Below are 13,805 nucleotides of genomic sequence, written 5' to 3' on the forward strand. Positions count from 1 at the left end.
GTTGCTTCTCACAGCCCCTAAATTCTTGATTAAAAATTGGTAGTTAGTTAGAAGCATGTCAACAGACAATATGTAGCCATACAAACATATTGGTTTTAGAAGTGTGTGCAATAGCTGTTCCACTGACTTGCTGTACACACAACATTTATTGTTAATGTTATCTATGAAACATGATTTACTAATTACACCAGATAACCCTTGAGGTCATCAATAGCACTGAATCTTAAATACTAATAAATAAACTGATGTGGATGAGAGGATAAAGGACACAAATAAAACTGAGTAAAAAAATTACCATGAACTGTTTTATTTCTGATTCACTTCACACACAGTGGATATACCGTCCAACTAATTCATTCACAAATGTAGTTTCTCCAAACACACACACAGTGATCACTGCAGTAAAGATTCTTAAGTTTAGTGCCTTGGATTAATGACAAGTGACTTGTACAATGGCCCACAGCATTTACTGTTATGGTAATAAATATAATGTTCCTTCCCCACAAAATTATGGAAAAAAGGTAAAAGAAACACTGCTGAACCTTAAAATTCTACAAGCTTTGTAGCTCCTCCAACATTTTATTTCCTGGAGCTGAACAAGATAATTTTAATTATTTTGTTTTTATCTTTAACGTAACGTAAAAAACATTTATAATATCCAACAGCACACAAATGAATATGATCATCAAATAATAACACAGCAGAAGTTACCTAAATATTGCTTTTCATAACTGCAGCATTTCTTTCTTTATATGCAGGATCTCTCTCATACATTACAAAAACAAATCACACACAAAAAACAATGAAGAATTATGTAAACACAATACACTGTTATAAATTTGACTGGGTAAACTTACACACAATTTTAGACCAACAATTAAATATCTGAGCCATTAATCAAAGGGAAACAATAATTACTTAGTGAAAAGGATAACATAACAAAAACTCAGCAAGCAACATGAGATCATCAGTAACCTATTTATATAAGGTTTTCGATAGTTAATGTATTCATTTTATTTACAATAACAATTTTTAGAAAAATAAATTTATGCAATGATAACCAACAAGAAATTCATTATAGCAGCTGTGAAAATGATATGTCACACAAGAATTTATATTCTTGTTTTGGAAGTTTTGCACTTGCTAAACATACAAACAGCAGACACCTGTCTGATGACATTGCTGGTAACAGAAAACTTCACAAGGAACTATCACTCAAGAAACATAGCTCTGCTGTTCTTGTAGCAAGAAAGATTGTTAATAAACATGACTGAAATAATGTTTCACAAATACAGTGGTGGCTATGACCAATAGCACTGGCTATTACCTAGTATCAAATTTTAATGCAACACTTAATCCAAAGTTTAAAGGTGGTGACCTGAATCATAGTACACACATACAATTCTTCACACTAGTGGTCCACTTTTCCCAGAAAATGACAATTTCCAAAAATACTGGACAAGCATACAAATTATAAAATGACAAATGAAGATCTACAAAGATATTTCTCAATCAGTATGGAAAAAAAATACTGAATACCGCTGATGATCATCATCAGAATATTCTCCATAAACATCAATTACATGAGATGTTAAAGAAGCTCTAAAAGTTATTGTAAGAGTACTTTGCATTTCCAATACTAAATGGTGATATATGGATGGTAAACAAACAATATATTTACTAATGCCTAGCAACACAATTTTTGTCATTAAGAACTGGCAGAGAGGAGAAAGAGGTGAAAGTAGCTCAATTATTGCAGTATTAACAATGTCCATTTTTGTGATGGACATCTGAATGCCAAAAAGAGAATATATAAAGAGATGGTGACACGGAACACAGAGATTTATCCGTCATTTATAAAACTAGGTAATTAACAAGGAGTGATGTAAAAGGTAACAAAACATTCCAGGAACGCCCATAAGTAATTGTAACAAACAGATAACCTGAAAAATATCATGTCATTAGAAAGAAAGAGAGGAAGGAGCAATTTACAATGGGCAGATTATAAGGATGGTAAATGAACCTCAACAATTGTGTGTTCTGTGATTCTTTAAGCTGCTTTCTTTCAGCAACAATATTTAAAATCTGAATGAATTAGGAAACTTTATATGTGATGTTTGCTGCAATTTTCTTTTCTTCCTGTGTTTTCTTTCAGCATGTTATTAATGAGCCATAATTCACCATTCATAATATAATACAATATAACCCAATATTTATAACATATTTGCACAGTTTTCATGGAAACTCACACACACACACACACACACACACACACACACAAAACCAACCACCTATAGCACAACTGCAAATTCAGACACAAAAATAATAACCAATAACAATTTAATAAAGTCTTCATTTTGCAAAGTACTGCTACTGAACAGACCAGTCTTATGTTTTACCAGTTTTCACTAGACCTATTGTCAAGATGAACAAAGTAGCTGTAAATGCACTACTATGACCAAAACATGAGAGCACACACAATGATGTGATACACATTCAATATTAGTACAGGGGAATAAAAGTAAACATAAGAGAAGACAACTTCTGAGCTTAAAAGGGAATAATGTCTCACCATCATGTGTGTGTGCATACATGGCTAGGAATGATTTTGATATGCAACGCAAAAATTATATTACATAATAAGGAACTGTAACACCACGTGTTGTGCACAGTACCACTACCAAATTAATGAACATGGGTGGTCACAGTCAAAAAGTGATAAGCTTATTTCTCTAGGTGCGACATACATTTTCTTAAAAACTGAAAGTGATGTTTAACAGTGCAAATATTCAGCCCACACTTGGTAACACTGATGAAATAAAAATGTTTCCTTTTTCATCCATAAAAGGATAACGTCATGGAAGTTTTCTGTAGCTAATTTTAAATTTAAAGGTACAACTACCTGAAAAATAATAGCTTATCAACTACTATATTGCACCAAACCAAACAAGCAAACATATAATGTTGTACCATTAAGTATACTTAAACCACAAGACAGGTAACAAATGAATTACTATGAAGTTTGCATATTACCCTTTGCTGCACTTTTGTGACAATTTTACCCAACAATTAACACAGTCTCTCCCACCGTTTTCCATGCCTTTCCAAGCTGCCATCTCTTAGTGAGTGTAGTGAACATATTTTTCAACATTTGCTCCTGCAATTTCTATTAATTGACATTTACTTTGAACAGTCTGCTGCTATTTCTTGTTAGTTTTAATAATTTTCTCTGTGTCTGAAGTGAGCTTTGGTTAGTTCTTCATGTCAGTCTTGTTAGCCACAATGAAAAAAGAGTGCTCAAGAGTGGAAAATGACAACAAAAAATTATATCATTGACAAAGGGAAGAATTCTCTGTGGCACTACAAAAATCAGTATGGGACATACTGTTTCTGTTCAAACTACAACACAGCTAAACATTTAGAATGTGATTCATTTAAGGTCTCATTCCTTACATGGAGAGATATAGTTTGCCACTATCTTTATTCAGCTACAGAGTTCCTATTGTATTAATGATGCCTCTGTCAGATCTGTAAAAAAATCACCAAGGAATCTATCAATCTCCTGTTGTGTGCACCACTACGCATTCTAGAACTGATGTGTTGCCACTGGAACTGTAGTTATTACCTTAATCATTACACTCCATATACAAATGAGATTTGTTGTCTCTCTTGCCAAATAAAGTTTTCAATTCAATTTCTTTACATCAAGTTTTAGTGTGTGTGTGTGTGTGTGTGTGTGTGTGTGTGTGTGTGTGTGTGTGTGTGTGTGTGTGTGTAATGATGTCATCAGGCACTCAGCGACCCAGTCTGAATGCTTACTAGTACATGAAATGTGTGCCAAAATATATGACATTTCCTTTCTCTTCTTCTCCTTCACATTCTTATCACATTGTACATCTCCTCCTGCCAAATGAAGGAAAGCAAGGATTCCTGTATAACACCATCATGTAGTAGAAAAGAACTCTGCTCAAAATGTTCTGTTTTAATTTTGAGAGGATCCTTTCAGCAAGTAACTGTTCCAATTGGCAGATGCATTTAGAAACATTACTATGACACCTTTGTACCTCTGACAACAAGCAGAACTTCTGTAACTATCCAGAATAATAGCAAACATAAGGAATGTTTTGCTTCTCTTTATGTGCTGACATTAATTTAAAATATTTACAATTCCTAGGTAAACTGACACCCAATCAAAAGGCCTTTAGTGGATTACACATTTTACATCAAAGTTTGAATATCCCTGTAGCAGTGTTCATTAAGAAGTATGATACTTTAATGTAATGCACAGGCTTCCTGTATGACCCACATTAATAGCACTACTCAAATTAGTCCCAAAGCTTGCGAAAAAATAAAGACCAAAAACTGCAGTGCAGCCTAACTGGTCTATTGACTGTTTTGGTCTTCTACATATATGAAATGTGAAAAAGAACAGGGAGACTTGAAGGAATTAAGCAGCAACAAGAGTGGAATGGAGACACGAAGGAGAGGAGGCAGGGGGCCAGTATGAATTACAGTGAGATATGGAGGGGTGGAGGGGGGAGGGGGGGGGGCGAGGGTAAGAAGGAGGGAAGGCGAACAGAAGGAGGATCTAATGTATTCAAAAATACATGTGGTGTGGTTTCATCGAAGGATAATCATACTGATTTACATATTTAGCAAGCCATACTGATAGGTAAAGTTTATATCCAGAAAGTGAGACTGTATGGTTAACTTTTGTACTCAAATACCCCTAAAAAAGCTACATTGTAAATTACAGCACAAACTGAAAACGATAAATCAGTTTGTTAGATCTGTTGTACTATCATTTCATGGAATCACTCAGTATAAGAGATGACATATACATGTTGTATTTTCACATACATAGATCAGATTATAGAGCTGACCAGCAGCCTCTCGTGCAGCAAAGGTAATATGACACGTACATCAGTAGATTTTAAATGCAGTATATGGCAAAGAGTTTTAGTCAGTTTTCTGGTGGACATCAAAGGCTATTAAAAAAAAAGTTTCATGTTATTTATCATGAAGAAGCACATCAGATTCTCGAAATCAGAAACTGAGGTTATGGTTACAGTTACTCAGACATCAATTTTGTCAAATGACACATCATTAAATAATTCTGCAAAAGTTACAATGTAGTTCATACCTTATTTCATACGTGAATTAAAAAAAAACTCAATGCCAAAATACTTACAATCTATTTTAAAATATTAACACACTTTGCTAAAACCTTTCGCAATCTCCCTGCCCACCCCGTTTCTCTCCCTTACTTCATAGTACATTCAAATTTAATGTAAGTACAGATGACTCTACTGTTGTCACACAAGTTTTCTATTAGAAAATAAGCTACCCCACTAAAGCAAAATGGCAGGTTAATGATGTACCTAAGTAGTGTATCACTGAAATTCCGTCATTACAAAACTCATACATAAATAGCAACCCACAGGGCCTAGGAATAACCAGATTCTGAAAACAGCTTGTTCTGCAAAACAGAGACTGGTTTAATAGAGAGAATGACAGCACCTATATGGTCTGAGGGACAATTTCACATTACATATCACAAGCTTTTAGCTCCACAAAGCATGAACCACATGCCCTTTTTAATTATTTATTTACTTGTCTCCCCAGCACATTGCTTTTAAATTTACAAAACAATCATTTAGGCTCTGTTCAACATTCTTCATCTACTGCCTGCAAGCAGATCACCACCACAGTATAATTCTCGGAAGAAACAGCATCAGCTCTGAGAAGCCACGTCAGGACCTGGAGGTGGACTTCATTGTCGACCACAATTTTCTCTATAAACCAGCCACCTGCAAACAAAATTTTTACTTTTATAAGTACAATTTTGTTTATGTATCTACATAATGGATTCAAATTATATAGTCAGCAGTCATATACAGATCAAGCAGAACAATGAGCACTCCAAGGTCAAGTGGAGAGCATGTGATAGAGTAACTGTGACTTCAGAGCAAGGTGAAATGTGGCAAATGACAACCTGTATGTCTATTACTGTTTAACCTATGTCATTATCAGGTCTATAAGATATACAAAAAGTTCTATCATAAAGTAAGAAATTGTGAATCCCTACCACTACAAAAGCAAATTTAAATGTACCCCATTATCCACTTTTTCAGCAAATTATCAGAGTATCTAGACTCAGACTGAAAATTTCAGTGTTTGTTATAAAGCTGTAAGAAAAGTAATAATGTAATATAAAGAGCACTCAGTATTTATAGATGTAAAAAAGTTTTCTCTGAAAAACAGCATTGTAATCATGTAAATCTTAACCTACTAATAGCAATAAACAACAGCTGTGTGATAAAACTGAGGAGGCAACAGCTTTTGTCAAAGTAGCAGCTTTCTTATTAATTTACTTAACTAATTTTAGATAGCATAAGCATGAATAGCACTAAGCTGTAGAGCAAGAGTTTATTGTTAATACAGTACACAGATTATCTTTCTATGGTGTCTTCATCTCATGTTAATGTATACCTTGACACATTCCACATCCCTGAAGGTGTTTCTTCTTGATGTGGACCACAGAATATGATGGATGGATGGATGGATGGATGGATGGATGGATGAATGAATGAATTAATTAATTAATCTCAGATACAAATGGAGCATGCATGGGAATATTGTGATTTGTCTGTAGAACACTGGAAATGATTTGTTTTGTGCCAGCTTGTTGATAGTCAGTAGACACATGGCTTTCAGGAGAATGCCTTCAAGACACATGTACACATGTAGGAGCTGTATTGCTAGACTACCGAGGATTTTTATATGGGCCTCTTTAAGATCTGTGGTTGTTACACAAAACATCATAAGAGCTGTGGTTTAAGTCATTTAGCACGGGGCAACTTTTACAGAGGCAGAGCTTCTGTGCCATTTCAGTTGGAGACTCCAAGTAGCTCTGGTTGAATGGGGAGTGAGGGAATTTCAAACACTCAGCCTCTGTGGCCCCAGGGTGGCATTGTTTCCCCAAATCCCACATACATGGCCAGGCATCTATTTCACTTTACATACTTTTTGATATGCTAAATATAATGATAATTTGTCACTATGGCCTCAAAAATAGCAAACAGTGTGTTATCATAACCATATTAACCAATAAGATACAGGTATCAAATTTTTTCTTCTATTTTAAATTAAACTGTGCTGTTTGTTGGTTTCAAAACAATAGCTGTAGACAACTTCTGCTGCTCTTTATGCATTCTCAGTAAGTTAGTACATTGTCAACTAATTATACATTAATAAAAATCACTGCAGTCCTAAAATTCATCTACTCATACAAATTTATAAGACTATCATACTAAATATTTTGTGATCAGTATAAATTAAATAAATTTTTGTACTTCGCTCAAATCTACAAAATGGAAATGTCTTTCTTGGCGAAGGATTTTATTCTGGAGACAAACGTCAGATTCCAGGTGGTGCATATTCAACCCACCATAGGAATAACAGGAAAACTTAACAATAAATACAATTTTACTAAATAATTTATTCACAAATATTTTCACATATATGTATTCATTTTTCGTACTTCAAGATTTCATTATTTTCTTGGCCCCTCATCACTATTATAATCTTTGTAACATTTCTTTACATAATTGTGGAGACTACACTTTCCTCCACCTGTGTCTCAGGACCCCACACTGGCTACATAGTTTGTTTTTGGTGCTCTTCTTTCTCAAAAAACTGCCATACAACCATTTTCATATTTCACATGTAGAAAAATTATTATTTTTCAGTTAGAGATGGAATAATATTCTCAGACTTGATCAAGAAGAATCTGCAAATCAATATAAATTTCAATATACATGCTTCTCTCTGTTCAATACATTCAGCATATGAGAAAATAGTGTCAATGTCCATCTGCTGTCTTTTGTCAAATGACTGCCTCATTTCTTTCCCCACTGCCTCTTGCAGATAACTGCAGGGAGCACACTAGTTGGCAGCTCTAATTTACTCATCCATTAACCAAATCAGCTATCTAGCTATATTTAGGTCAAGTAGCTGTCATTTTATTTGCTCTGGCTGGACCCAGACTGCTCATCTGCATCTACAGCAGCACCAAAAGTAACCAGTGGGCACACAGTACCTGGTACTCCACATTACTCGATGGATAACTGAATCCACTGACCAGCTCTAATGTTAATATCATTGTTGATCACGTACATCTCTCTCTGACAGACTCCTTCCTCATCAGTCACTTTATTTTTAAGGACACCTATCTATATCATAGGCCCAGAATCACACTACAGAGATTTGAAGAGCACTGTGATGAATTTGAGTTTATGCTCTATGTAGTTTATGAAAAACACCCCAAATCTTTTTTCTTTTTTTTCCTGTCCATCCAGTTGTTATCTTAAACTGCTTTACATATCAGGTTATCAACTGGTTACATGACTTCAGAGTCACTTTGTACTACTTTATACTCAACTGTTAACTGTACATTAGTTTTGTCAAATTATAACAGATCTCAGGCCTACTTCCAAACATACTCTATTACATTCTTCCACTCATTGTTTAAGTTTATCTTACCTCCCCTAGAGGTAAACAGCATGTTATCTTGAAACAGTGCAATCTAGAATCTTTCCATCTGTTCTTATGGCACCTCTACTAATAATTCATTTTTTTCCCATTTTGAAGTTAGTTACAATCATTGGGTACAAGTAGTAAATGCCCAAATCTGTCCAAACACTATTCACTCTATCACACTATATTTCTTGCTAACTCAATTTTTCCTATGATAATTGTTGGTCAACTGGTTCCAACAGCATATTTAGTTTTATTGGAAACTTTATTAATTAAAAGTAATGAATAATTGAACTTATCGTAAAGACATGTAAGGATAGATTTTGTATGAACTAATCAGTCACTTAGACACATAAGTACTACTCATTAGAAAGACTAGCATCCAAACACTGTAGTAACATAATTTTAATTGAAACTAATTAACTTATGAGACAATTAACATTAAATTTTGTAAGCACCTAGAGTTTCCATTGTGAATTTAGCAATTGTACTTGTTACATTCCAGCTTTTATCACTGTACTTTTAGTGCTCAAACTCTGCTGGCATGAACATCATCCTCCATTAAGAAGAGTAGGACGTCAAAAATTTAAAAAAATTCAATTTTTCAAAAATATGCCTATTATGTAGTGCACATCTTCCTGAATAGTTTGATGTACAAAACATATATATCTGAGAGATTATAAGGCATGTTATTTGGTCTTAAGTGTACCAAGATGCAGCACCACACCCCTTTGCACAGCATTCTTCCGTCGTTCATAAGTGTATTTCGCTCTGTAGAATTTGAATGTTTATATTTGCGCCAGAGATTGTCATACATGAAACAAAAGACTATTGATATTGATACTTTCTCTGCTGCTATCGACGTGCATTGTTTTGATCATTGATTTTGTTTGTTCTCTGTTTTGAAAAGCTTGCAGTGTGGTGTTGTGAATTTCAAAACAATTTTCATTTGGCTGCGTTGTTCATTTGTGGCATATTATCACACAAGATGCCTAGAATTCATTGCTTCAACCGTAATCAACGTCACCAGGGCAACAGATACACAGTAAAGGGGGCTATAACAAATGTTACACCAGTGTCTCAAGACTGCAACCTCTCAGAGCCAGTAAAAAAACCACTGCCGAGTACTTCAAGAAGGAAACTTATTTTTGGTGCAAATGGAAATGGAGTCTGTGAATCTGAACATTCATGTCATATTATTGTTGATGTTAACATACTGTCACAGTTAATATTGGACAACGTTATCTGCAAGCATTGCTTTCGTTTGCAGTGTGTTTCTGTGGTGGAAGATGAGAGTGCCAGGAAACGCCTTGGTATGAACATATCTGTGATATGCAGCAAATGCAACATTTGTGCATCTTGCACAACATCTAAAATCATGAACAAAGGTTATGAATGAATTTGAGAGTAGTATATGGCATGTGTTGAATCCTCCACCTCCTCCAGCAAGTTGCAGAATCATCAATGAAAAGTGTTGCAGAAGAATCTATTATCGAAAATGATGGTGACAGGGCCATAGTGGCCACTTTTGATGGTACCTGGCAAAAAAGAGGGCACACTTCATTGAATGGTGGTGTTACAACATCTGCTGACACTAACAAAGTACTACATGCTGAAGTGTTGAGCAAATTTTGTAATAGCTGCATGAAAGGGATTCCAGATGATCAATATAATATGAACTATAAAAGCTCAAGTGGAAGGGCAGTTTACCAGATCTGTTGCCTCCCGTGGCCTGCGATATGTGAAGGGTCTTGGTGATGGTGATAGCAAAGCTTTCCTTGAGTTTCAGAAATGTGATCCATATAGAGCTGAGACTATTGTGCAGAAGTTAGAATGTGTGGGATGTGTACAGAAAAGACTTGGCACTAGACTTGGAAGGTTGAGACAAAATTTGTTAGGAAAAAAATTATCTGATGGGAAGGGAATAAAAGGGAGAGGGCGACTGACGGATGCAGAAATTGACAAGCTACAGACATATTATGGCCTGGCAATAAGAAGAAACACAGGGGACTTGAAAAATGTGAAGCAAGCAGTTTGGGCCTTAAACTTCCACAAAATGTCCACAGATTATAACCCTACCCACAACTTTAGCGCAAAAGGAAGTGAATCATGGTGTGTGTGTGTGTGTGTGTGTGTGTGTCTACCAAAGGTCAACTACTGGTGGTGAAGAATATCATCACAGGAATTCTCTACCAACTGCTGTAATGGAAGCCACCAAACCTATATTCAGGGACCTTGCAAATGAAAAATTATTGAATAAATGTCTTCATGGTGGTACCCAAAATCCAAATGAAATTTTTAACCAATGTGTATGGGATAGATTGCCAAAAGCCATTTTTGTGGGAAGAAATGCACTTGCTATTGGTGTTTACGGTGGAGTTTAATGTTTTACTGATGGTGTGCAAAGCAGGAAATATGTTTTAAAGAAAATGGGAATTAAGTCCGGAGTGCATTGCATCAAAGCTTTGTATGCTATCGGCGGAGAGCTTGTAGTGGAAGCAGATAAATCATTTTTGGAGGTGATAAAATCAAGAAGAGTGCATCATAGGAATGTGAAAAGAAAGAAAACTGATTTAGAAAATGAAAAAGAACCTGCTTATGGTGTTGGGCTGTACTAAAAGAATGCCAAATACAAGCAGAAACTTTATCAGCCATTTTCTGCAAAAAACAAATTTCTGTGCTTAGGTAAATGTAACATCCAAAATAAATATCCTATTACTTTCAAACTTGGTATGCTTATTAAACACAAACTCCTTAACGCAAAACTCTAGAATTTTCCAAATCCATTAAAAACTGTGGTAAAAATTAAATAAATTCTAGAGTTTCACACACCTGTAAGTGTGGTTTGTATATTGTGCAAAATTCATTGAAGAATATCTCTTACTTATGAAGAAAAGTATACCTATAGCAACAAATGCAGCCAATAGTAAATGAAACAAATGATGAAATTTCACATGTAAAAAAAAATTATTTTATTTCTGGACTTCCACTGCTATGAGTGTGAATCCTGAATCCCTTCTGGTCATATTGACAAAGTTTTATGAATTTATTTGTAAAATTATAGACAGTGGAAATTAAAATGTCCTGTGGTGCCTTTCCTGATCCAAGTCGGCCTATTCGTCTGCCTACCACCCTTAATCAATCAAGCAAATAATTATAAATGTGCATAAATGCTTAAAAGTCTGCAAATGGTGTATGTACTAGTAAATGATTGTTCCCAATGTTGACAGATAAAATGGTTACATGAACTTTTACAAGGATGTTCTGAAAAGTAATGTCTCCAATTTTTTTTTCTTTTTTGTTATAACTTAAAATGGTTACATGAACTTTTACAAGGATGTTCTGAAAAGTAATGTCTCCAATTTTTTTTTCTTTTTTGTTATAACTATTAAGGCTTTTTATATAAAATGAATGTTATTGATATTCTACATCTTTATTCTTCATGTTTACATATTCATTTCTCCAAATAGTCACTCTGGTGATGAACACATTTCTCCCAAGAGACCAATTTGTTGATACTGTCACTGTTCAGTGTTTCCCTCTGCTTGCACCACTTCATCACTAACAAAGTGAAGCCCTTGAAGGTGTTCTTTATGTTTTGGAAACAGATGCAAATTGGATGGGGGCAAGTCGGAACTTTATGGAGGGTAATCACTGACAGGGAACCCAAGGCATCAGACTGTTGCAGATGTCGCAGCACTTGTGTGTGGTCTGGCATTGTCATGCTGAATGGGAGGTTGCTCCAAGTGTGGATGAACTCTTCAAATTAGAAACTTGATTACAGCATGCTGTTTCTCAGGCACCAACATAGTTGCATTACACACTGCTGTGTTACACACTACAATTTGGACCACAGTAGTGTTAGAGGGCTACAAATATGTGTACATGTAGAATCAAGATGTAGAATGTTAATAATGTTTGTTTTATTTTTAAAAAAGGTGCAGAGTTTTCACATAAAAAATTTGGTGGCATTAGTTTTCAGCATACCCTCCTACATTTTATTAACTCACCACATATCTACATCTACATCGTTACTCTGCAATTCACACTTGGTGCCTGGCAGAGGGTTCATCGAACCATTTTCATACTACTTCTCTATCATTCCGCTCTTGAATGGCGCATGGGAAAAAGGAACACCTAAATCTTTCCGTTCAAGCTCTGATTTCTCTTATTTTATTATGATTATCATTTCTCCCTATGTAGGTGGGTGTCAACAAAATATTTATGCATTCAGAAGAGAAAGTTAATGATTGAAATTTCATAAATAGATCTCGCCGCAAAGAAAACCGCCTTTGTTTCAGGGACTGCCACCCCAACTCGCATATCATATCAGTGACACTCTCACCCCTACTGTACAATAACACAAAATGAGCAGCCCTTCTTTGCACTTTTTCAATGTCCTCCGTTAATTCTACCTGGTAAGGATCCCATGCCGCTCAGCAATATTCCAGGAGAGGACAGACAAGTGTAATGTAGGCTGTCTCTTTAGTGGGTTTGTCGCATCTTCTAAGTGTTCTGCCAACAAAGCGCTGTCTTTGTTTCGCCCTCTCCACAACATTATCCATGTGATCTTTCCAATTTAAGTTGCTCATAATTGTAATTCCTATGTATTTAGTCGAATTGACAGCCCTTAGATTTCTGTTATTTATTGTATACCCAAAATGTATCGGATTTCTTTTAGTACCCATGTGGATGACAACACCACACTTTTCTTTGTTTAGTGATAATTGCTACTTTTCGCACCATACAGGAATTCTCTCTAGATCATTTTGTAATTGGAATTGATCGTCTGATGATTTTACTAGACGGTAAATTACAGCGTCATCTGCAAACAATCTAAGGGTGGCTGCTCAGATTATCACCTAGATCATAGCAAAGGGCCTATGACACTACCTTGCAGAACGCCAGATATCACTTCTGTTCTACTCGATGATTTACTGTCTATCACTATGAAAAGTGACCTCTCTGAGAGGAAATCACGAATCCAGACACACAACTGAGACGATACTCCATATGCACGCAATTTGGAAATCTAGGAATATGGAATCGATCTGAGATCCCTTGTCGACAGCACTCATTACTTCATGGGAATAAAGAGCTAGCTGTGTTGCACAAGAACGATATTTTCTGAATCCGTGTTGGTTATGTATCAATAAATCATTCTCTTCAAGGTGATTAATAATGTTCGAGTACAGTATATGCTCCAAAACCCTACTGCAAATTGAGGTCAGTGATATGGGTCTGTAATTTAGTGGGTTACTCCTATT

The 13,805-nt window shown here is 35.4% G+C and overlaps 1 protein-coding gene and 1 long non-coding RNA gene across 5 annotated transcripts in view; one reads left to right on the plus strand and one right to left on the minus strand.

The window, feature by feature from the left end:
• Window positions 1-297: 297 nt before the first annotated feature.
• On the plus strand, window positions 298-3,762 carry LOC126183370 (uncharacterized). The gene is made up of 2 exons (XR_007536725.1): window positions 298-3,392; window positions 3,468-3,762. It is a non-coding gene; the product is annotated as an uncharacterized LOC126183370 (long non-coding RNA).
• LOC126183369 (alpha-1,3-mannosyl-glycoprotein 2-beta-N-acetylglucosaminyltransferase) overlaps window positions 3,720-13,805 on the minus strand; it is an 87,750-nt gene continuing 77,664 nt past the window's right edge. For all 4 annotated transcript variants that reach the window (XM_049925298.1, XM_049925297.1, XM_049925296.1 and 1 more), the window contains exon 12: window positions 3,720-5,810. The gene's annotated coding sequence lies outside the window, so the exon portion shown is untranslated. The remainder of the gene's footprint in view (window positions 5,811-13,805) is intronic.

The sequence above is a fragment of the Schistocerca cancellata genome, chromosome 4 (genome assembly GCF_023864275.1).
Source record: "Schistocerca cancellata isolate TAMUIC-IGC-003103 chromosome 4, iqSchCanc2.1, whole genome shotgun sequence".
NCBI lineage: Eukaryota > Metazoa > Arthropoda > Insecta > Orthoptera > Acrididae > Schistocerca > Schistocerca cancellata.